Below are 24,074 nucleotides of genomic sequence, written 5' to 3' on the forward strand. Positions count from 1 at the left end.
TTAGGTGTGCGATATATATATATATATATATATATATATATATATATATATATATATATATATATATATATATATAACTGAACATTAAAATTAATCAATTACAAACGAATTTCCTCTCCATAGAACTTTTTATTTGTGAATACATAAACGTAAGTAATCCTACGCACATTGCTCTACGCTTCGACGACGTTAATCGTACATCAGAAATCCAATAATCCAGGTTTATATCATATTATTGCACTCTTTACTAAATTGTTAACATCAACGAAACGTTACTCGCGTAGGAATATATATATATATATATATATATATATATATATATATATATATATATATATATATATATATATATATATGTGTGTATGGAAAATTCCTACGGAAGTAACGTTTCGTTGATGTTAACAATTTAGTAAAGAGTGCAATAATATGATATCACCCTGGATTATTGGATTTCTGATGTACGATTAACGTCGTCGAAGCCGCACTGACGAGCTGTGAAATATATATTGTTGTGGAGACGCCCGCTAATTAGCATAGGCGGGTGAGTGAGGTAATCAATCACCACTACCGGGGGAGTTCGGCAACGACCGCAAAATAGGCAAGACGCCTATGTTACCTCCAGTAAGACATGCAACACGCCACCTGCCGGAATATCTCCCACTGAAGTATATCTGAAGAAATGTAAATATGTATATAATTTTTCTTCTTGATATATTATTGAATACCTTTACTTTCCGTGTTCTTGTTAATTATTTGTGCAGACACAACGCACACACACACACACACAAAATATATATACATACATATATATGTATATATATATATGTAGATCGATCGATAGATAGTGTGCCTATCTTCACTGAATTTATATATAGAATATATCGATAGATAATTTACACTAAATATATATATTGATATATGTATATATATATATATATAGAGAGAGAGAGAGAGAAAGAGATAGATAGATAGATGGATAGATAGATAGATATATTGTATACATGCATAGACTAAATAGATATGTTTTATATATATATGTATATGTATAGAGGGAGAGGGGGGAGATAGATAGATATATTGTATATTGTAAGCGGGACAGAAATCTGTGTGTGTCATTTAATTTTTATACAACGTATGTGTTTAACAGATTCATGTATTAAACTGGGCTGCGCTTATTTTTTTTTCTTTCAAAGGTCAAAGGTTTCAAGTGATTTATAGATAAAATGACATCCGTTTCCTTGGATCAAATCTAGTTGTTGTTTTTTTTAGATATAGGTAGTGCGACTTTTGGGCCTTGTATAGTGCTAAGTATAAGAAAAACAAGGTTACAGGTATAGCCTATTCTTATTTTTTCTTTGCATAAATAGTATACTGTAGCACCCAGAAACTGATATTGAAACCTAATAATGCTTTTGTTTACTCTCAGGAAGTTTAAACCAGAACTGAAACTGGATTGATTACATTGACAAACTGCACTGACAACACTGAATCTGAAAATGCTATAGAAAAGCGTGATCTCCAATCGATGTGATTGATTTTATAAGAATGTATGCTTTTTAAAAAAAATCCGTGCTTTTTTTGTTTCTATTCTGGACACGTATCAGTTTTTGGAACGCAAATTCACAAGTCATCCTGATAGGTTCTGATACATATGTAGTAAAGTGATTCTTCCTTGTCGACGCGCAAATGTTACTGATTTTGTGAAGAATGCATACCATACTTTGGAGTTAAGCTTAGGGACAAGGACAAGCCATTTGCATCCCATAATAGCTGCAAAACATGTGTCGAGAACTTGCGTGATTGGAGAAATGCAAAAGAAAAAGTGTGGCATTCGCTGTTCCGAGGTTTGGAGAGAGGGTAAAGATCGTATGTCAGACTGCTATTTCTGCATGACTAATCTTAAATGAGTCAACCGCAAGAACAAGCGCTATATTCAGTATCCTTATGTTCCGTCTGCTATACGACCATTCCCACATAGTCCAGGCTTGTCTGTTCCTGAGCCAGATGTTGCAATGAAATCTAGCTCTGAATCAGAATCTGATAACGGACTACACAGGGCGGAGGGTTGAGAATACATGCCAGAATGATAAGAGAATGTCCGACCAGTGTCTCTTACACAAGCAGAACTCCATGACCGGGCACGGGATTTAAACCTATCAAAGGAGTCAGCAAAGCTTCTGAGTTCTCGTCTTCGTGAGAAAACTTTTTAGCACCTGAGACAACTTTCCTTGGTACTGAGGGCGTGAAAGAGAAGTTAGACAGTTATTCCCAACCCAGAAGGACTCGTCATTAGATTATTGCAACAACAGTGCTGATGTTGCTACTGAATGGAGACTGTTCATCGAATCCTTTAGCAGAAGCCCTTCTTCACATCAGGTAGCCCTTCTTCACATCAGAAATAATTACACTTCAATTCCAATCGGTCATTCGGTGCAAATGAAAGAAACTCAGGAGAACATGGATCAGATACTCTTTGCTTTGAACTACATGACCATGGTTGTTTGATCTGTGAAAATCTTAAGGTAGTTGGATTCGTTTTCTGACTACGCACAAAGTATCCATGCTTTTTATGTGTGTGGGATAATCGGGCTGATGATCAGCATTTTGTCAGACAAGAATGGCCACCACAACAATGCTTGGAACCTGGTTCACGCAATGTTAGGACTTGTTCTCTTGTGGAACCAAACAAAGTCTTACTCCCATCTTTACATATCAAACTGTTGAAGAACTTTGTAAAGGCAATGGACAAGAACAGCATAGGATTTACTTTTCTGCAGTAGGAGTTTCCTCGGATCAGTCTGGAAAAGCTTGAGACTGGCATCTTTGATGCGCCTCAGATAAGGGAACTTATGAAGGACTCAATGTTTGACATTGCACTTAATGCAACTGAGCTGTCTGTTTGGCGGTCGCTTAAGTCAGTCATAAGAAACATTGTAGGGAATAACCGAAGTTCAGAATACAAGAAAGAAGTCAATGAGCTCTTGAACAGCTATCAAAAGTTAGGGGCTCGCATGTCATTCAGAATATAGACGGTATCAGTTAACACTATTTCTCTCACAACTGTGGTGACTTCAGTGATGAACAGGGGAACGTTTCCGCAAGGATATTCGTGTCAGGAGAAAGTAACTGAAAATGTCCTTCATCCATGATTAGATTTTCTGTTATATATTCTCTTTATCTTCTGAACTATACAAGAAAAAATATATCTCTTGTCAAGATGTTTTTCCAGAATTAAAGGGAATAAATAGCACTAAATGGCGTTTTAATTATTGTTACTGTCTCGTATCTCAAAAACGTGAGCTTATTGAACAAAATGAATGTGATTTTTAGATTCTGCAAAGCAAATTACCCTCGGAGCACTTATAAGATGTATTATCTTTGAAACTTCGCAGACCAGTATTATACTTTTTAAATTTTGTTTTGGTTTTGAGATCCTGATTGAAAATATTTCGAAATTGCAATCTAAACCTTAAGCACTTGGCTCTCCACAAGAATTCAATCTATCAACGTAAATTATATTTAACGAAATAATACGCGCCCTTCCCTCGAAATCCTCGAAACCTTTAGTAATCTTCATCTGATGGCCCGACATTATCTGGAGGTAAGAATATAATGCCACGCGAGTAAGGGTAACCGATAAACACGGTTATATATACAAGAGTGTATGGTAAACTATTTCTTCTAAACAACACTTTTCTCTGTTGATCGCCTGCTTCATAGCAACTTGTTGCTACTTTTTCGGCAGCAAATGTCATGCAATGTCATTCATTTAAATATTCATCTGAATCAAGAGTGCGAATTTAATTTCTTTTCTGTTCCTCATTTTGTTGGCCTATTCATATATATGGCTCCAATGTTTACCGAAAATATCACTTTTCTCTTAAAAGAAGTCTAACAATTAAAACAATTTAAAAGGTTACTTTTGCATCCTTTTAAAATATATTTTAATGGCGAATTTTGTAGCTGGATGGTTATCTCTTTAAATAAGAGTAAAATAACCACCCGACCTTCAATAATATGCGGACAGAGTACGGTGACAATTCTTTAGCTTACATAACTATACGGAAGTTTTTAATCTGAAGATATTTGCTTTATTGATGAAAAACGCTCAAAGAGATGACTGTCACTGAACGGTAGCCAAATCACGGCATTGATTGGGAATAAGCAACATTATATATAAGGGAAACAAGCAGAACGTCTCTAAAAATTAATACATATCATTCATTAACAGTTAGCATAAGTTGAGTAAACATACATGATTTATGTGTGCTAAATTATTTTACTGAAACGAGCATTTTGAATCGTTTTGTTTTCTGTGACTTACTGTATAAGCCTAATTCAAAGGAAATTCTTTCAACCTTTATGAAATGGCTCACTTACCGTAATGTTTTCAAAAGAACTATATTGTATTAAGCGAGATGTCATCCTTAGCCAACGAGATGCAGATCTTCAAATATAATGACAACTAATTTTTATTGGCTGTATTATGATGAATAAAAAATATGAATAAATTTGTAAGTTATGTGAAAGCATTATATCAAGGAGTGGCAAACCAGTAAAAAATTTTTCAACGACTAATATATTAAACGATCTTGAAAAATTTCATTTAGAAATAAATTAAAGTTGTAGATACGAAAATTAAAACATCATGAATATTCAGGGTACGACATTACAATCCTCCAGCAAAACACCAAACTACAATAGAATTAATATTGGCAAAGAATAATACTTGGGATATTTATGACACCAGGTCGCAAGAGCTCTTACTTCTGAAAAGAGAAATTATTGTTGTTGATATTCAACCATATTCTGTTACATCTGACATTAAATTTTATAGTTTTATTGTAGACATTTGTCCAAATTACAGTATTCTATCAAAATGTTATTGCAGTAAAAATAAATGTAAATATATTTACTAACGTAAAAACAAAGATCCAATCGTCGTTTTGGTGAAATTAGCAACATTTATTTGACTTGACATTTGGATATCTACTAGAAATAATTTCCCCTTTCTGAGTTCATTGGACTTCAAATGACATTCAACAGTGTGCAATTGTGCGGAGGTAATATGAAGAATATCATTATAACTGAACTGAATATGTGATATAAATCTCAAGGAGCTGTGATTTGGGTTAATGCAAATGATAATACGTTCGTAAAAAGTGATCACGTGTGATAACAAAATAAATAAGTATAAAAGCTTGTTAACAAATACAGCATGACATGGGTTAGGATTGGAACCGATAAAAAAAAGAATTACTAAAATTTGAAGAAATAATTATTAGTTTTCTAATAAAAACTCGTGGAAAGTTGCGTTAATAAGCACTATGTAATACCTGTTTACATATCTGAATAATGTATTGACTGTATTGAACCTTATCCAAGTTGAAAACTTTTATGACAGTATATTTTACAGTCATTCTTATAACACATACAAACATAAAAACTCATATATTTATACATATATATGTGTGTATATATATATATATACACATGTACATACATATATGTGCCAATGTTTATATGTATGAAGTATGCGTCTATTCAGCAATTCAACGATTTACCGATTTTCAATATATATATATACATATATATATATGTGTGTGTGTGTGTGTGTGTGTGTGTGTGTGGTTGAGGCAAATCGAGCCCAGTATGAGCGGCTGAAACTTGGTATCGGGGGCTGAAAGGAGCAGTGTACGGATGGGGGCGCCAAATTCCTCTCGAGTATGACGTGTGCGGAAGATTATGTCTGAGCAGAGCTGGGCTGATAAGCCACCAGACTATTCATCAGCACAGTGGGCCACAAAGCAGTCTTGTGTTGCCAGATCTGACCTGTGTCAACTGTGGGCAGACGTATAAAGCAGCAGGTGGTTTGAAGCGGCAGTTGATTATACATAGAAGTGACCATCAAGAACGTGATACTAGTGGCGCACATGTCTGCACAATGTGTGCCAGAGAATGCCAGAGTTTGGCAGGGCTTAAAATCCACCTTCGTGCGGCCTATCACTGATTTGTTTTCGTGTTTCTGTATATCTTTTTTTTTTGTGTGTGCTATATCAAGTAATGGCAATGTTCGAAAACGAATTTGCTGCCACACACACACGCACACACACATACACCCACACTCACACACACACACACACACACACACACACACACACACACACACACATATATATATATATATATACATATATATATATACACCGATATAATATTAACGTTTTCCTACGAGTTTCTGTCAAAATGCGGCGTATGACACATTATCATCAGCTCTGAAATTTCAGAGAATATTTAATAGTAAAAAACACAAACACGACAAGCACTATATTAAGCCCCAAAATAAAAATGCATCACGCGTACTTGAATTTAATAACGTTCGTAAACATACAAGTTAACGTTTCAAATCATATTACAATTGTGTATTGAAATCAATATTTTATCATGATGCATGAGTTAACCGACGTAAGAACACACTGATAACAACCGTTCTATCTCAAAAGACACTTGATCTCGCACTTTGCAACGAGATGTTTATAGTGAGGCAAATACAATGGAATCTCGTAGCGCATCTTCACCTGAGCTGATAATGTTTGAATATAAATCCAAGTAAACCAATATAACAGTGTCCATGTTAGCAATCGTAGTCTCTTTGTTTCCCCCCTCTGATGTTTTTAAGTTTATTTAATAAAAAAAAAAGACCTTTGTCATTTCTTGACTTATACACTCGTTGGTGATAATAGAACGCTAACACAGTTGGTTATTAAAATATTTCGTTTATTTTTGTAAATATAAGCTTTTTTACACAGGAATCAACACTTATCAATGCCCGGAGGCTATTCGAGGATAAGGGTTAATAGGTATACATTAGTCAATATGGTTATAGTTTAATAAACATAAATAGTGGGAAATTTGTAAATTGGATTACTTAGGGGGGCGGTTCATCAAGAACTTGTTTACGTTGGACTTGAAGACAATCAGATTGTAGTCAGCTGGAAAACAGGCAATTAGAACAGAGTTCCACAGGCGTGCAGTTCTAAGGAAGAAGCTTTGTTCATGGAATCTACATTTAGGTTTAGGCATTGATAAAGAGTGTTGGAAATTATTGATGGTGGTTTTAGCAAGACGAGTGTTTTTCGTGAAAGTTTGGCGAGGGGTGACTTTTGTTTCAATGACAGAATGACAGGACTAATTGCGTGCTTGACAGGGTTAATGATAGTAGTGGTAGGGTATAGTATGTTGTTAACACCCTCCCGTGTCGCGGTTTCCACTCTGTGTCTCTTTCTTTCTGCATCTCTTTTTATTTGGCCCAGATGACGACGGCATTTATATCGGTATTGTTTCCAAAAAATGTGATCACTCACTGACCAGGAATTTTTCGTCCTAAATTTTGACCTCGCTATCAAGTAAAAAATAATAATGCAATAATACTGGTGAGAAAATTAAAAGCCAATACATACTATTGTTCAGAAATTCTGTAATAGTAAAGCATTCGAGTGGATACATGCGTTTGAATTGGTGTGCTGTGATTTTATCATTGCTCACGTGCTATCGGTGTTTTCTATACATGGCATTAATCTTTTGTAAAGGTCATCGTAACGTCCGAGTCACTGATATGCATTGATCCTGCGAGGTATCAAACACGTGTGTACATGGATTTGCATGCATACATAAATAATTACACAGGTATGCGCCTACACAATAGTATAGTCAATATGCATTATAATACGTGGGGCGTGCAATAGCTAATGCCCCTGGCCCACTTTCAGTTGTCTGATCTAGCTGAAATTTTACATGTGCTCTACTATATATATATATATATATATATATATATATATATGTGTGTGTGTGTGTGTGTGTGTGTGTGTGTGTGTGCGTGTGCTCTACGGGTTATGTGGCAAATTACAGCTCTAAACGAATTGTGGTTTCTGTTTTACAGGTGTTTGAACTGAGTCAGATGTGAAATGGAGCCTGTTGAATGTCAAGCAATGATCCGCTTTTTGTATTTGAAAGGGTACCACAATTATAGGAGCCTATCATGCTTCACTTTTCAGGAAATTAATGGAATCTATCAAAATCAAGAGGCGAGGCAAGATCAGCAAAGGTGCCCTCCTCCTGCAGGACAACGTTCCGGTTCACAACTCGCATGTCGCCAGATCAAAAGCACGGGCGTGTGGTTATGAAATCCTAACCCATCCTTCCTACTCTCATGACCTTGCACCCTCTGACTTTCACCTCTTTCCAGCCATGAAGTTGTTTTCGAAAGGAAAGCGTTTCCCAGATGATGCAGCCTTGATTTCTGAAGTCACGTCGTGGTTGGAGGACCAACCTAGCGTGTTCTACAAAAACGGTCTTCAGAGCCTCATCAAACGATGGGAGGAATGCATAACTCTGGGTGGTGCCTATGTAGAGAAAGACTAATAACTGTATCAAGTTTCGTTGCTCTACTGCTATGGGAAGTGGGTTAGGGACATTACTTATTGCACGCCCCTGGTATATTCTTACACCTATAATAAGGTTTGATAATATAGTGTCATTTATGATCTTTATTTCTGGAGTTATTTCGAATTACTTTTTTTATTTACTTGATTATTAAATTATTGCTTTTTTTATTTATTTGATTATTAAATTATTGCGTAATGAACCAAATATGAGTTGAAAAAATATATTTCACATAGTAGTTTACAACAATTTAATTTCTACAAACAATATTTATGATAAGCAGTATCTCATGCATCTTTCGAGTATATAAAATATTGCAAATTAATTACAACGGATAACATGTTTAACATATCGTTAATGTTATAATTAAGAAATTTACGAAAGTCATGATATAAAAGTTATAAACAAGATCCCTAAATCAACACTTAAGTTTATAATTGCAAATGTTAAATATCGTTGTCCCAAGAAGAATTAGCAGTATTAAATTTGCAAGAGAAGCTTTGAATTCTTAATAATTCCATGTAAAGAATGGCAATCCAAATAATTCCATGAAAAGAATCAAGGTGTGTCGACACCTGTGACAAGACGAAAAACTGATTGATGTTTCAAGTTTATTCAGTGCATTTAAGACAGTGATTCTGGTAATCGGTTAGTTGTTCTTATTACACCTGACTATAAATATAATTGCACAAATTTTGTGGCAATACCAAATAACAGTGTGCTACAATATTGCAACAATTATTATCATTGTATCTGGTTTGCCTTGGCCAGCACATGACATCTTGGTCGCTGGTCTTACAATCTTGCTGGGGAATGGTGCTGCAGATATAATATTGTTATTATAAACTTATTATTTTTTTTTAAATCATCTACTTTCATTTTATTATAGTGAGCATAAGGAATACTTTCTAAATTCTCAAGCGAATTATACCTCATAGTTTTTAATAAAATACTTCACGTGGATAAATAGTTACGAAAAAATGTTTGCCGAGTACAATGAGAAATTTCTCACTTGTTTCCTTTTTGGTTTTTAGCACATGCTGGAGTGGATAAAATAATATTTTAACTCTTATATGCGTATTATTTTAGTACCTTTTTTCATAAAGTTTACATACATGTGTGTACACCTTTTTTATATTTCATATGAAATATATAGAAAAGATTAAACAAAAATGAATTAAAATTAAGACATTTTGTGTGGTTTCATTCTCACGAAATTGCTTTCAAAGAAAAATATGATTTTTAGCAATTTCATATCTAAAAATACTGCAGAAAAAGCCAAGAAAAATTAGCTATTAAGCAATTTAAATTTGACAACTACTACAAATAATATGATAATCCAATAAATCTTTATCTCGTAATATGTATGTCAACTGACAAAACTGTAAATTTGAGTATTACCAAGGGAGAAAAATAAAAAGACGATAAGTTTAAATATTATATAGATTAAATACATATATAAAATCATACATAATATAAATACACGCAAAAATATATATAAATATATTTCAAAAGGATGATCAATTGTTACATTTATACAACGTATTATGTAAACTAGATGCTTATGCTTGCACGAATTAAACTAACTATGCTAGCAAGAATAAATGCTGCACAGCTAGAATATATATATATATATATATATATATATATATATATAACTACTTCATTTACTCACATAAACTTAATATACGAAAGTATAAATTTATGCGTTAACTTTAAGTATTTACTTCAAAAGTGCTCAATACGTAGGTAGAGCTAGTTAGTAAGTTATAAAATATATATGCCAATTAAGCTACACTGAATATTCCGCGTTTCGCCCACTCTAGGACTCTAGAATGGATGAAACGCGGAATATTCAGTGTAGCCTAATCGCCATGTATATTTTATAACTTACTATATATATATATATATATATATATATATATATATATATATATATATATATATATATATACGAGTGTGTGTGTATGTGTGTTTGTGTGAATGAGGGAGAGAGAAAGATAGCCAGAGGGAAAATATATCATTGTCTTAACGTCAAAGATAGAAATACATAGATCTTCGTAATCGTCACCATTAAGCTTATGTTTAGTTTAAGTAACAAATAAAGCACACATCCATATATGCAAATGAGCATGTATATATATATATATATATATATATATATATATATATATATACATGTATATATATATACATACATGTATATATAGCACACATATATAGCTACATATATATGTTACCTTAAAATGTATGCTTATTATTTATGATTTATTATTACTAACGTATATTGTTACAGGTCTGTGTTTTCTTATTAATGTTCTTACATATACGTGTGGGTGTGTGTGTTCTCACGTATAAACATGTGTTTGCTATTCTTCTAATGACTTACGGTTTCTTCTTGCCTTGACGATTTCCGAGACATGTATAATACGAACTACCTGGTTTGCCTTGGCCAGCGCACGACATCTTGGTCGCTGGTCTTCCAATCTTGCTGGGGAGTGGTGCTGCAGACAGATTCATGAATGGACAGCAAGATGGAATTGAAGCGTCAATCTGTTTTATTCAAGGCAAGCCTAACATCTCGGACCCTGGTCGTCGGGAGAGACCCAAATCTCCCGTCTGCTTCCTCTGCTGCCTAGACGAAGCTCTCCCGCACGTTTCCATGTGGTCGTTAACCGGAAGTGTCTACGACCATAATTCCGTGTCACCCCTTAATTTCCGGTACATTCTAATCTAGGTGGTTCAAGGTGACTAATTCGCTGATGAGTACCCAAATATATGTTTATATATCTATTTCTAAAACTACCTATAAAGCAATTAAACTGGGATTCCCAATACCACACACACACACACACACACACACACATACACACACACACACATATATATATATATATATATATATATATATATATATACCCACACAGATTTGTCCACGTACGATCTAACTGGATTTTGAAGATGAAAGATTGCAGTCAGGCGTCAAACCCAAGTCACCTTACTCTGACTAATTCGCTGATGAGTACCCAAATACATGTTTATATATCTTTCTATTTCTAAAACTACCTATATAGCAATTAAACTGGGAATCCCAATACCACACACACATATATATGCATATATATATATATATATATATATATATATATATATATATATATATATATATATATATATATATATATATATATATACCCACACAGATTTGTCCACGTACGATCTAACTGGATTTTGAAGATGAAAGATTGCAGTCAGGCAGGTATATAGAAAACGCATAGAGTTGGTTATACACGATTACGTATGCGTGTATATATAGATAGACACAGAAAAAGAGAACGGGGGAGACGCACACATACAATGACTACGTATTTATTTATATTGACATGTTCATATATGTGCATTTGTGCGTTGTTTAGACTTTTGCAAGTATATTCATACCATATATGGTTTCATCTGTCATGCACGTCTGCCACCAAGTGAGTTGAATGTTTATCTCAAAACTCGCGTCAGATGTCACAAACCACAAACATCGTGCACGATATGCAATCCTACGCATATGCTGCTTCGGAGCAAAGAGAAGACTCTTATTCTGTCACTTTCGCATAAAAGGAAATAGTTCGCGGCTCGGACCAGAACGTGAGTGATCCAAAGTTTACTTACCGCTCAAGCACATTCATTTTGCTGACACATTGATCTGTTTGTTTTATAGTACTATTTCTTAATCACTAGATATTCTCACACAAGTTAGTACTAGTGATCGCTTACTGATAAAAACAAGTGATATTTCATAGTGTCTGAATAACAAGTCTCTTCAAAAAGCATCTCGAGGATAAGTGTCAATAAGTGTCAGCCTTGCTATTCTTCCTTAGCTTTCGGGGCAAGATCACAGTGTAGTATCTTTTTTTATGCTACACTTCATTTTTTTCTGTCCTCCGTCAGTGGAGGAGAACTCCTTGTCAATTGACACAGTTTTTATTTTCGTTCCTATCCAGAGTGCCCCTTTTGGGGTAGCTAGATTTTCCTCACGTGAAAAAACTCTTTGCCTGTCAGTAGGTAAGTAAATAGGAACACAGTAATGGTTGGTAATGATGGTGAGAGTCCAGCAGAATCCGATTATTTAAAAAGACGGATCAACAAAAATGTGTTTACATTAAACTTGAAAACGACAATGTTGTAGTCACATTTTAAGCAGCCCCGCGATATTTTTTATATAGACGTGTAATTCTATAAAAAAAAAAAAAAACTTTGGTAGCTGATTTTTTTTTTTTTAGTTTAGGCACATAATAATACTTATAGTGTTGTAGAAGGAAAGTATTTTTTCGAAACTCCGCTGAATTAAGGACTATCCACTTATTGTGTGCTTCCTTTTAAAAATTTAATATGTTTTTAACTATTTTTCAAAGTGTTTTTTACAGGTTTTATTAACTACTTGTTCTTATATATATATATATATATATATATATATATATATATATATATATATGAAGAGCAATCGAAATGCAAAACATCAACATGATGATTACTAGGAAAATACAGCCTAATCATAAACTAGGCTTGACCTTGACTCAACAAAATTCATACAAAGCAAGAAATAACAAAAGTAAAAAAGAATAAAATGTAATATTTAGTTGTTCTTTAATAATTTTTGCATGAGTAAAGATTGGCTCGCTAAGCACAGATACTACACACACACACACACGCACACACACACACATATATATATATATATATATATATATATATATATATTCAGAATGTGAGAGATTGCATATAATAAATTCCACAGCCAAACAACGTCGCAGCCCACAAGAGCCATGACAGTCAAAGAACCGGAAGTCCAAGACTCGAGTTTCGCTCTCATTTGGGCTCATCAGTTAGACACATCCGAAACATCTGTCATGGCTCTTGTGGGCTGCGACGTTGTTTGGCTGTGGAATTTATTATATATATATATATATATATAGCTTGGGTGCTCCGCGTTGCTTGGGTGTTTGGAGGTGGGTGTTGAGCAAGCAAAAAAAGTAGTAGCAAGCAGGCAAACACGAACCCGTACCGCGGAGGAAAAAAATAACTTTAAAAAAAGTGACGCCATTGCCGTTGCGCCCATCGCCAAACCGAACGTGGCGAAGGTTTAAATTAAAGTAAGTAAATCGAAAAGTGGGGATGACTTTCGAAAATATCGACGAAAAAAGCGACCCCTCCTTGTAGAAAAGTGCCCAGTTAAGATTGAAAGAAATAATGTTATTCGAAATTTGTCGTCCGCGAGATCGTCCTTGAAAATGACACTGATCCGTCACCTCGGTCGAAATTTTTAGGCATACATACATACATACATACATACATACATACATACATACATACATACATACATATATTTAAACAGGCGGGTGAGATTTATATTATAGATGTCAGTTCGTTTAATAACTCGGATCTTATGTTGAACACTTTAAAGTTGAAATGAAAGTCGGTCACTTAAGCTCGCGTGTGCAGATCATGATGTTATAATCATTAGATCACTATGAAAGGATGTAACACAATTCAAAACTAAATGATTACATTTCAACCATATTTCCTGCGGTTCAGGTTTGCCCTGAGATTTGTTCCTTTCTAATGGAGTCAGATATAGCTTTGTGGCCGAGTTCGGATCTCGCGACCGGCAGTAATCGTGTCACCCTGCACTGATGATTGCCGAAAGGATGAAACACTAGTGTCTGTAGCTATTTAAACATTATTTTGGTAATAATAACATATTAAAAAGTATTATAATAATAATAATAATAATAATAATATATATATATATATATATATATATATATGTATATATACAATGATATGCATAATTATATAGTATCAATGTTTTTATACAGCAGGGACTAGTTGGTTCCCAGGTCTTCCACATCATAGCAAAATTATAACTTTATCGATATAGATCTGATACGACGTGAATAAAAAATATAGGGTAATCAATATATACGCATAACCTATTTTTTTAAAATTGTTCGAAAGTGGTAAATAACAAATTCACTTTTAAACAAAAAGGTATTATTTTAGGTGTGTTGTCAATAATCTCTATATAACTGATTGCAGTAACCAGGCATATAAAAAAAAAATTCACAAGTTTTTCAAAAACGTCAGCCTTGTCATTGACATAGACTCTAGTAAGAAAACATCTAACGTTTTTTTAATAGTTCATTTAATTTAAACCCTAATCGGACAGTTCGTATCGCAAGCTTAAACTGACACTATTGTATGTACACAAATATTTTAATCACCAAATTCAATCATTAAATCTATAATACTTTCTGTCGCTAGGGGAATTTCAGATTTAGATTAAAAACACATCTGATCTAAGTTTTGCTTTCTATAATTAAGGATGCATAGAAAAAATAGACTACTGCAAAAACAAGTATAATACAAGTAAAAAAAAATGTGTAATTACCCACAATATGACTCGAACTAAATCCATTACAACAAATCCCTCTAATACAATAAAAATAATTCCCATTTAAAACAACATAATCCAAACTCGAAAGTTTTTCAGAATCAATCAAACACATATAACCGTGTTAGGCGAGAGAAATGCATTTGTTTGAACTCTCTCTGTTTATGTTTAAAAAATTAAAGAATTTATTTAAATTGTGGAAACTCCTTTAAATATCTACATAGATATAGCACTTGATGAAATAATAAACAAAAATATTAAAATATCTAATCAAACGTGCCTAAAGTAGCACAGAGAATTATTACATCGAATAATAAGTAAAATTAATCACCTTAAGACAATTTATCCCCTAAATCAAATTGTAACTCCCAAAATAAGAATAATTGTTCACTAAAAATATTGCATTGATAAAGATGCTATGTATTTCTGTACAATAATCGAACAACCAGAACATAATGCTCCTCTGTATTACCACCCATATGAGATAATTCCCGGTGATCGCAACACTCATAATATTTATAACTTTACTACAGGAAATCAGGAAAAATTCTCTAATTAACAATAATAGTATCTACCCAATAACCCTAATCATGGGAATCTTCACGACATCCCTCTGACTACTATATAAGTTGAGACAATAGCACTTTAGAAAAAAACAATACAAATAAATTTAAAACGAATATCCATACCTTTCCATAATAGCAATAAGGCTCAGTCGCACTTCAAATCCCAAACTTATATTGGCGCCACATGCACAGTAATCAAAGTAAAACCATACGTATTCTTTTAATACTGAAAACATTAATAATAATAATAATAATAATAATAATAATAATAATAATAATAATAATAATAATAAAAATAATAATAATAATAATAATAATAAAAAAACAATGGCGACTACCAGCGAGAAATCAATGGTAAGCGGCTGTTGCGATGATGCAAATTCATTTGCAAATGCTATCGAAGGGGGCGGAGAGGTCTGGACGTCTGGGGAGACTTGTTGTCACTCAGCTTCCAGAGAATACCACAGATTTCCAATCAGATCGTTTGTTGATTTGTGTGAAAGCTCCATGTGAGCCAATAATAATAATAATAATAATAATAATAATAATAATAATAATGATATTAATAATAATAATAATGATAATAATAATAATAATAATGATAATAATAATGATAATAATAATAATAATAATGATAAAAATAATAATAATGATAATAATAATAATTATAATAATAATAATAATAATGATAATGATAATAATAATAATAATGATAATAATAATAATAATAATAATAATGATAATGATAATAATGATAATAATAATAATAATGATAATAATAATAATGATAATAATAATGATAATAATAATTATAATAATAATAATGATAATAATAATAATGATAATAATAATAATAATGATAATAATAATAATAATAATGATAATAATAATGATAATGATAATAATAATAATGATAATAATAATAATAATAATGATAATAATAATAATAATGATAATAATAATAATAATAATGATAATAATAATAATAATGATAATAATAATAATAATGATAATGATAATAATAATAATAATAATGATAATAATAATAATAATAATGATAATAATAATAATAATGATAATAATAATAATAATGATAATGATAATAATAATAATAATGATAATGATAATAATAAAAATAATGATAATGATAATGATAATAATAATAATAATAATAATAATAATGATAATAATAATAATAATAATAATAATAATAATAATAATAATAATAATAATAATAATAATAATAATAATAGTACTTAATCAAAAAACTAAAATTCAAAAATGTATCCTTCTTAGTAAAATAAGCTATACTGAAAGAAGAAAAAAAGTGTACAAGCCAGGCTCTAAATTTTGTAATCTTTCCATCTCAGAGGCAGTCAAGATGAAACTATCCCCGCAAGGTGAAAAAGTAATTAATTAAAAAATATAACAATTTCCACGATGTAAACATATGATGAAATTAAAATACAGCCAATCTGAAATCACTAAGACTTAATTTCTATCATATGACTCTCTATCTACTTATGTACGATAATATTCTTCATAACATCTTGTTTTCATCTAAAATTAAACAACATTAGTTCTACATCAACTCTTTATAGGCTCTAAAACTTGGATTTAAATTTTTATCTGTGGTCTCATTCCCCTCTTTCATTTCAATATGAATTGAGTATAACGTACAATCGTATTACACTTTCTAATGTACCAGCGTCCATAACATAAAATAAATTATTATTATTATTATTATTATTAGTTAGTATTTTAATAGTTGTCTGTAAGTCCATTTTCCTTTCATTGACTTTAAGAATGAATAGCTTAATAGTCTTAATAAGCTCATAAAATCTCATGTTTATAAGGTTTAGGGCTAGATATGTAGAAATAATCTAAGTAAACCTCGCTCCTTCCCATACCAATCTTGAATTATATTATTATTATTATTATTATTATTATTATTATTATTATTATTATTATTATTATTATTATTATTATTATAAAATATGGCCCGTCTATAAACCTATGCTAATCAATTAGCATTCAATCTTACTTCCGATCATAAAATTCAATTTGAAACGTAGTAATTATACTTAGTAATGCTATTTTAATATAAACGTTTGTTAGTTCACTCTGGGACACCCAGATTATAAAAAACAGCGTATGTAAAATAAACTACATGGTTGAGCATTTTTAATTATCTAAAATGCGAACATAGTTAATGAAAATACTTCCACATATTTGCTTTCGAAATATGAACGTGTAAAGTGTCAGTACTATTTTAGATGCCGCGTCGGCTCCCCTCGAGCTGCAGCTTTTTCTAACTTCAGTCTATACGACTATATGTGTAACTTTATTTGTCTGGTTTATATACTCTTCTAATCATAGCAAGCGCCAATATGCCGTTCCAACTTCTAAACCCAGAGCTTTTTACCTTCTCCATTCCTTTGTTTCTTATCCCCATATCTCTCCTCTTCCCTCTTTTTAAACTCTAACTTCGACAAGATACGACTAAGTTTGTTTATGACCAAGATATAGCTTAGAGAAAATTAGATTTCATTTGTACACAAATCGCCGATAAGAGCAGTTGAGAATTTCTTCCCCTTTTAGCTTATAACATATTATATTATACGTTAAATACCTTTCAAAACTTAATTATATGAAATAAATATATATCTAATTTAAGACTATTTAACTACAGAAGTTTATCGATAAAAAGTACATAAAAACTGCTTTTCAGCATTTTTCCTGCACTAATATCAAGTTATTTTAAGTACTATTCAAATTATTCTACTACACAGAAAATAATGGATTACTATGTATGCAAGGCTCGGATTTTACTTTTAACCCTATCATATGTGTGTTTTAAATAAAAGCAAAAAGCAATTCATTCTGAAATATACGAGTATTCATTAGATTTTACTGTTCCTTTATTCTCATTTTTTAACCATGGGGTATCCTTTTTAAACCATGATTTCAAATTAATTTTTCAATTCATGTATTAATAAGCAAATTTATAATTACGCACATCTGTTTTGCTATTACCATTTCCTTCGATAGGATGAGTCATTCATTAGAAATCCATGAATTAAGGAAAAAGTTTAATAATTATTTGTCATTTGTTAATTAATAATTATTTGTTATTTGAAAGTCTATATAATTTAATTAGGATTTTTTTAATTATATTAAGTCTCTGTCTCGCATATTAAGCTTCCCTTGTCTGCTTGGGATCGTCTTATAAATATTCATACTAATGTTCATTTGGACTTCATGTTTACAGTATTACACAATATGTAATTCTACGACATTTCATTATTTCATATATCACTTCTCTACAATTATATAGATGTAACATTGTCTGTGCGTTAATTCTTTATAGATTCCGAAACGGCTGAACAGATTTTCTTTAAAATTTACAGAACTTTAGTGTATAAGTTTTTTTTTTTTTACACAGTGATCACCACTTATCAAGGCCCGGAAGCCACTCAGGGATAAGGGTTATTGCAAGTACATTACGTTAGTGTGGAGATTTGATGAAGTGTTTACTTAAGGGGGCGGTTCATTAGGAATTTGTTAACATTGGACTTGAACACATCCAAGTTGTAGTCCAGTGGGAAGCAGGCAGACGGAACAGAGTTCCACAGGCGTGCAGTTCTAAGAAAGAAGCTTTGTTCATGGAATCCGCGTTTTGATTTAGGTACAGATATAGTGGGTGAAATTTTTCACAGTGGATTCATCTAGACGGGTGTTTTTCGTGAAAGATTGGCGAGGGGGGACCAGAGTGTTCTTAGTTAGGTTTGCCTCAGAATACTCCCGATAATTACCAATACTCGATAATAAGAACCGTTATTTTTATTTATCTATCATCGGTAAGGCATTGTTCATATTATCGCTTAGCGACAATTATAGAACAACGGGCCGAGAAAATTCTACTGTGCATATTTTTTTGTATTTTTGCATGACGTGATCTGTAGGTTCAAACTCTGCACGGACATTTCTTAATCTTTTTTTTTCATTAACTGCAAAGAATTTTATAAGACTTGGAAATTTCCGTGTGTGTGTGTGTGTGTGTTAGCGTGTTGTTTTAGGGGGGTGTGAATGACGTGGTCTGTATGTTCAAACTTCGCACATAAATTTCTTAATACTTTATTTCGTTAACTGGTAAGAAGTTTATCTAAAATAATTTTATAAAAAAACTATGTTTTTTAGAGTGCAATGTAGAATAACATATTATTGACTAAGTAACTGCATGGAGATATGTGACGCGTTCTTTACAGGTTATTTCACAAATTTCGATGACAATAAAACTATGGGATGTGAAATATTCGTTGATCATCATTCAATCCCATGCAATGTCCTGTCTCCCTAGTAGTAGTAGTAGTAGTAGTAGTAGTAGTAGTAGTCGTTGTTACATACATATATATATATATATATATATATATATATTCTACCCCACGTGCAGGTCGTGACCACTGCCACGCAGACGGAGCTCTGATGAACGACGAGTGCGCTGTTGCGCCGTATAACTAGCCGTCTACTGTCTTGTGAGCCAAGGTTCTTTGTACCAAAGCCCAAGGGTGAGGTAACCATGACAGAAACCTCCAGAGGAGGCATACATGACCCACCAGCGTGTGGACTATGATCTGGTGCCCAGCAACCTAAGTCCAGTCATGTATCAAATAGCATGGTGGGTGGAGAGGGAACCCATAAGACGTGGTGAAGGCAACCTTACTAGGAGAAGGAAAACTCTGATATAAAACCTGCGACAACTGCTCTTTCCAATGATGTTGACTTGTTATTCTTTTTGGTCCAATGTGGCCGTTGTTTAGAGAATAGGATTGTCTCAGTTCAAAGTCTTTCCTCACTATAAAAAGCTTCAAGCACAGGCATGACTTGATATGCAATGGAATACACACTTTGCAATCAGTGTGTATCTCGATAACAAAAAAGCTGGTTGTAGCCTGAAACGGCAAACAGACATTAAAAGAGGACTGGTGCAGATATGGGCGTGAATGGCAATAAAGGCTCTGGAACTTCCAGGGTTTGAAATGGTAGGTGTTCAGGGCACCACAACTTGGACCCGGTCATCAGTGGATGTGCTGGACTATAGAAGGTTCATAGAGGTGACCGTCTGGCACGTGCTGCTAGTTGCGCTCATGTTTGCGTCATTTGAGCCAGAGATATAATAAGTAATGGCAATACTCGAATCGAATTGCTGTAATATATATATGTATATGTATATATATAGACGCACACATATTCGTCCTTTCCCGACATGGGTTGGATTTTAAAAAACTGTCTTTTTTCGCACGATCTATGACTTTTTCTTCTATCACATTTTTATTTCAATTATCCTGAAGATGTCCTCTGAAACAAGGACGAAACGTTGATTTTTTAATAATTTCATTCGGTTTTTTCTATTTTTTCTTTAAACATATATATGTATATATATATGTATATATATATATATATATATATATATTAGAATAGTCAACACAAATCGTGTATACCCTCCTCATATATATTGACCTATTTTTAACTATAGATTAATACGTTCTTGCAAAACAAGAATTTATATATATATATATATATATATATATATATATATACATACATACATACATACATACATACGTACATACATACATATATAAAGTTCTATAAAGGAAAATCTTTATGAATTCCATATAACGTTTAGCTGAAGTATATCTCAGATATGGAGAAGCCAAAAAGAGAAAGGGCGTTTTGAATCGAAGAAAGCGTAAGGAAAGGAACAAAGAAAATACAATGACATTAAATAAAGTAGAAACGATAAACCAGCATGGAGCATTTTCTGGTGTGTCAGATATGTATAACCTTTGACGCAGCTTTCTCATTCATTTTAATAGCTTACACGAACGCTGTAAGAGCCAGATGGTAAAGACTATAGACTCCTGTGTGTTTAAACCACAAGCAAACTATAACAAGAGTCTTAGATTTTTATTTGGTAAGGCAGATGTAATAAATATTGTAAAGGTGAATTAAATTCTTATTTTACGGAGAAGATATATAGGTAAATGTTTAACTAAGTGATATTATTAATTAACTAAGCTGTTATCTGGAAGACGATCGAGTATGAAATTAATTACTCATAGATTTTAAAATTAAATGCATGCGCACTAAGAAACAATCGAATCTAGAACCGTCAACATGTATAACGGAGAGAAACAACTTCTACGCAAAATATCAACATTGCTATAAAACATTTGATTAGTGTACTAACGACAAGCTAAAGTTACACGAATGTTTTAATTATACAGTTTAAAACTGTATCAAGCAATTTTAATATAAATGCTCAAGAATATTGTTACCATAAATGTTTGCTGTCCTGTTTATTATTTATTTAATCGTTTGCTTTTACTTCGTTTTCTTTTTACTTTTACGGCTACTTTTAAGAGTCTGTGTTCTTACCTTTTAATTTTACTTCAGTCAGAAGTTCTCAGAAATCAAGGGGCCCACAACCTGGGGCTAACACTTGAAGTCTATATGAGATACATAGATATTCGAATGTTCCGCTTAAGTGTTTTATTTCTCTAAAACTGAGTTAATAAAGAAGTTGAGAACATAATTTCCCTCTCCCCAATTAACCATTTTCATATATTGTATTATATCTTTTATTTTGGTCTCTTGGTCTTACTGAATTCCAGGACAAGAATTTATCTAGTCTGGTGGAGTATCCAGTTTCGTGATGTTACTTGAGGTAACATCACTTGGAGAAGGTGCACCATTCCTCGTACAAGATAATATGGGTTAGCCATAGCGAGGAGATCTTATATGGGCAGCGAATACTATGTGATTTTGAATATTTGGTCAGGGTTTACTTCTATGGAAAAAGTATCCTCATGCCAGATTGTTCTGACAAACTCCTGTACAGAGAGACCTAAGACACTCGAGGCCAGTGTCTAGTAGGAATTCAAGTTCTCCCCGGTAGGCATTCAAGTTCTCCCCAGTAGGCATATGAGTGTTGGTGTGTATGCTCTTACATATGTCACGTGCAGTTCACTGTTATATGAGTGTGTTCTTATCATTACACCGTTTCTTGCATTGAAAGTCTTCGCGACGTGTATGTGCCATGTGTAATACGTACATACCTGGTTGCCTTGGCCAGCGGATGGTATCTTCTAGTCGCTGGTCTGCCATCTCGTTGGGAAGTGGTCACTGCAGACAGATGCATCGATAAACAATAAGATGTTTATTTTTGTTCCTTTTCTCTACGTTAAAAAACGACCATGGTGTATAACTCTGTCCCGTAGGGAGGCATTGTAAATAGGAACAACGAGATGGATTTGAAGCTTCAATCTTTTATTTCAAGGCAAGCCTATGGCCTCGGACCGTGATTGTCGGGAGAAACCTGAAATCTTTGATCTGCTTCATCTGCTGTCTAAAACCAACTCTCAGCCCATTTGGTCGTCAACCGGAAGCCTACGACCACAATTCCTATGTAACCCCTAATTTCCGGTGCATTATCTTTAGGTTGATACCTATCAAACCTAACCTTTTGTAACCCTGCAAACTCGCTGATTGGAAATGAAAATATACTTACATAACTTTCTATTTTTAAAACTAACTATATAGCAATTAAGCTGGGATTCCCAATACTACAATATGACTATAATATGTTTTAATCTTTTCTCTGAATTATGCATATATATATATGTATATATATATATATATGCATTTAATATATAGTTGGTGATATACATGTGCATTTATATTTGTATATATTTTGTAGTTAGTGTTTAAAGTAAAAATATCAAGTTATAATTTCTGATCATTTATAAATAAGAAACAGAAACACAGATTAGAGCAATGATTCTCCGAACTCCAGTAAACATATTCTGTTTTTATATCTGTACATGCAATCAAAGTATTCTAAGCATGTCTTGAATATTCTAAACTAGGTAAAGCATGAGCATTTTCTTTTAATTATAGTCAGTTTTGTATAAATAAACATCTATGTAAAATGGTGTTTTCTAAAATCTTTGTTTTTAGTTCAGTGTAGTACAGTACAGTTTTCTCTAAACATTTAACATGGAATAATCATTCGTTTTGTTATATATTTTCTAGCTGAATTAAAATGGAATGATTTATGTTCGATAGATATAACCAAAGATACCCTCATTTTCTTCAACCTGTCAAAAAGATGTAATGTCAACCATGAATACAAACAGCTGTGTTTACTATTCTTTTCTGATAATATCAATAATGACAACAAAACCATAATATTTCGCCACGGCTGACGCGACACAATTATCACCATCGTCAACAACAACAGATAACACGCAGTACTATAAAAAGATATGATACATTCATAAAACTTGTATTCCTATGCGTATGGTACTCTACAAAACCTCGTCTCAGATGAAAAAAATTGAATTAGTTTACTAAACTATCACTGTTTTTACTAAAATTTCATCGTGATTGCCGACTACTGTGTACACAATACAATATTTTCTAACGCTTTCGTTCGCGAAAATATATGGTTGGTGCAAAAATAATGTCGTTTTTGACGCTCAACCTCAAAAACTCATAACTGCTTTCATAAGAAACTTTATTAATCGAAATAAAAACCATTAGAATCCACACATATTTGC

General features: G+C 32.6%; 1 long non-coding RNA gene across 3 annotated transcripts in view; it reads left to right on the forward strand.

Annotated features, from left to right (window-relative positions):
* The first annotated feature begins 11,919 nt into the window (after positions 1-11,919).
* Positions 11,920-24,074, forward strand: part of LOC145279916 (uncharacterized) — a 426,821-nt gene continuing 414,666 nt past the window's right edge. For all 3 annotated transcript variants that reach the window (XR_013868486.1, XR_013868485.1, XR_013868487.1), the window contains exon 1: positions 11,920-12,078. This is a non-coding gene — a long non-coding RNA (uncharacterized LOC145279916). The remainder of the gene's footprint in view (positions 12,079-24,074) is intronic.

Source organism: Euprymna scolopes, chromosome 7 (assembly GCF_053919585.1).
Source record: "Euprymna scolopes isolate OS-2025 chromosome 7, ASM5391958v1, whole genome shotgun sequence".
Taxonomy (NCBI): Eukaryota; Metazoa; Mollusca; class Cephalopoda; order Sepiida; family Sepiolidae; genus Euprymna; species Euprymna scolopes.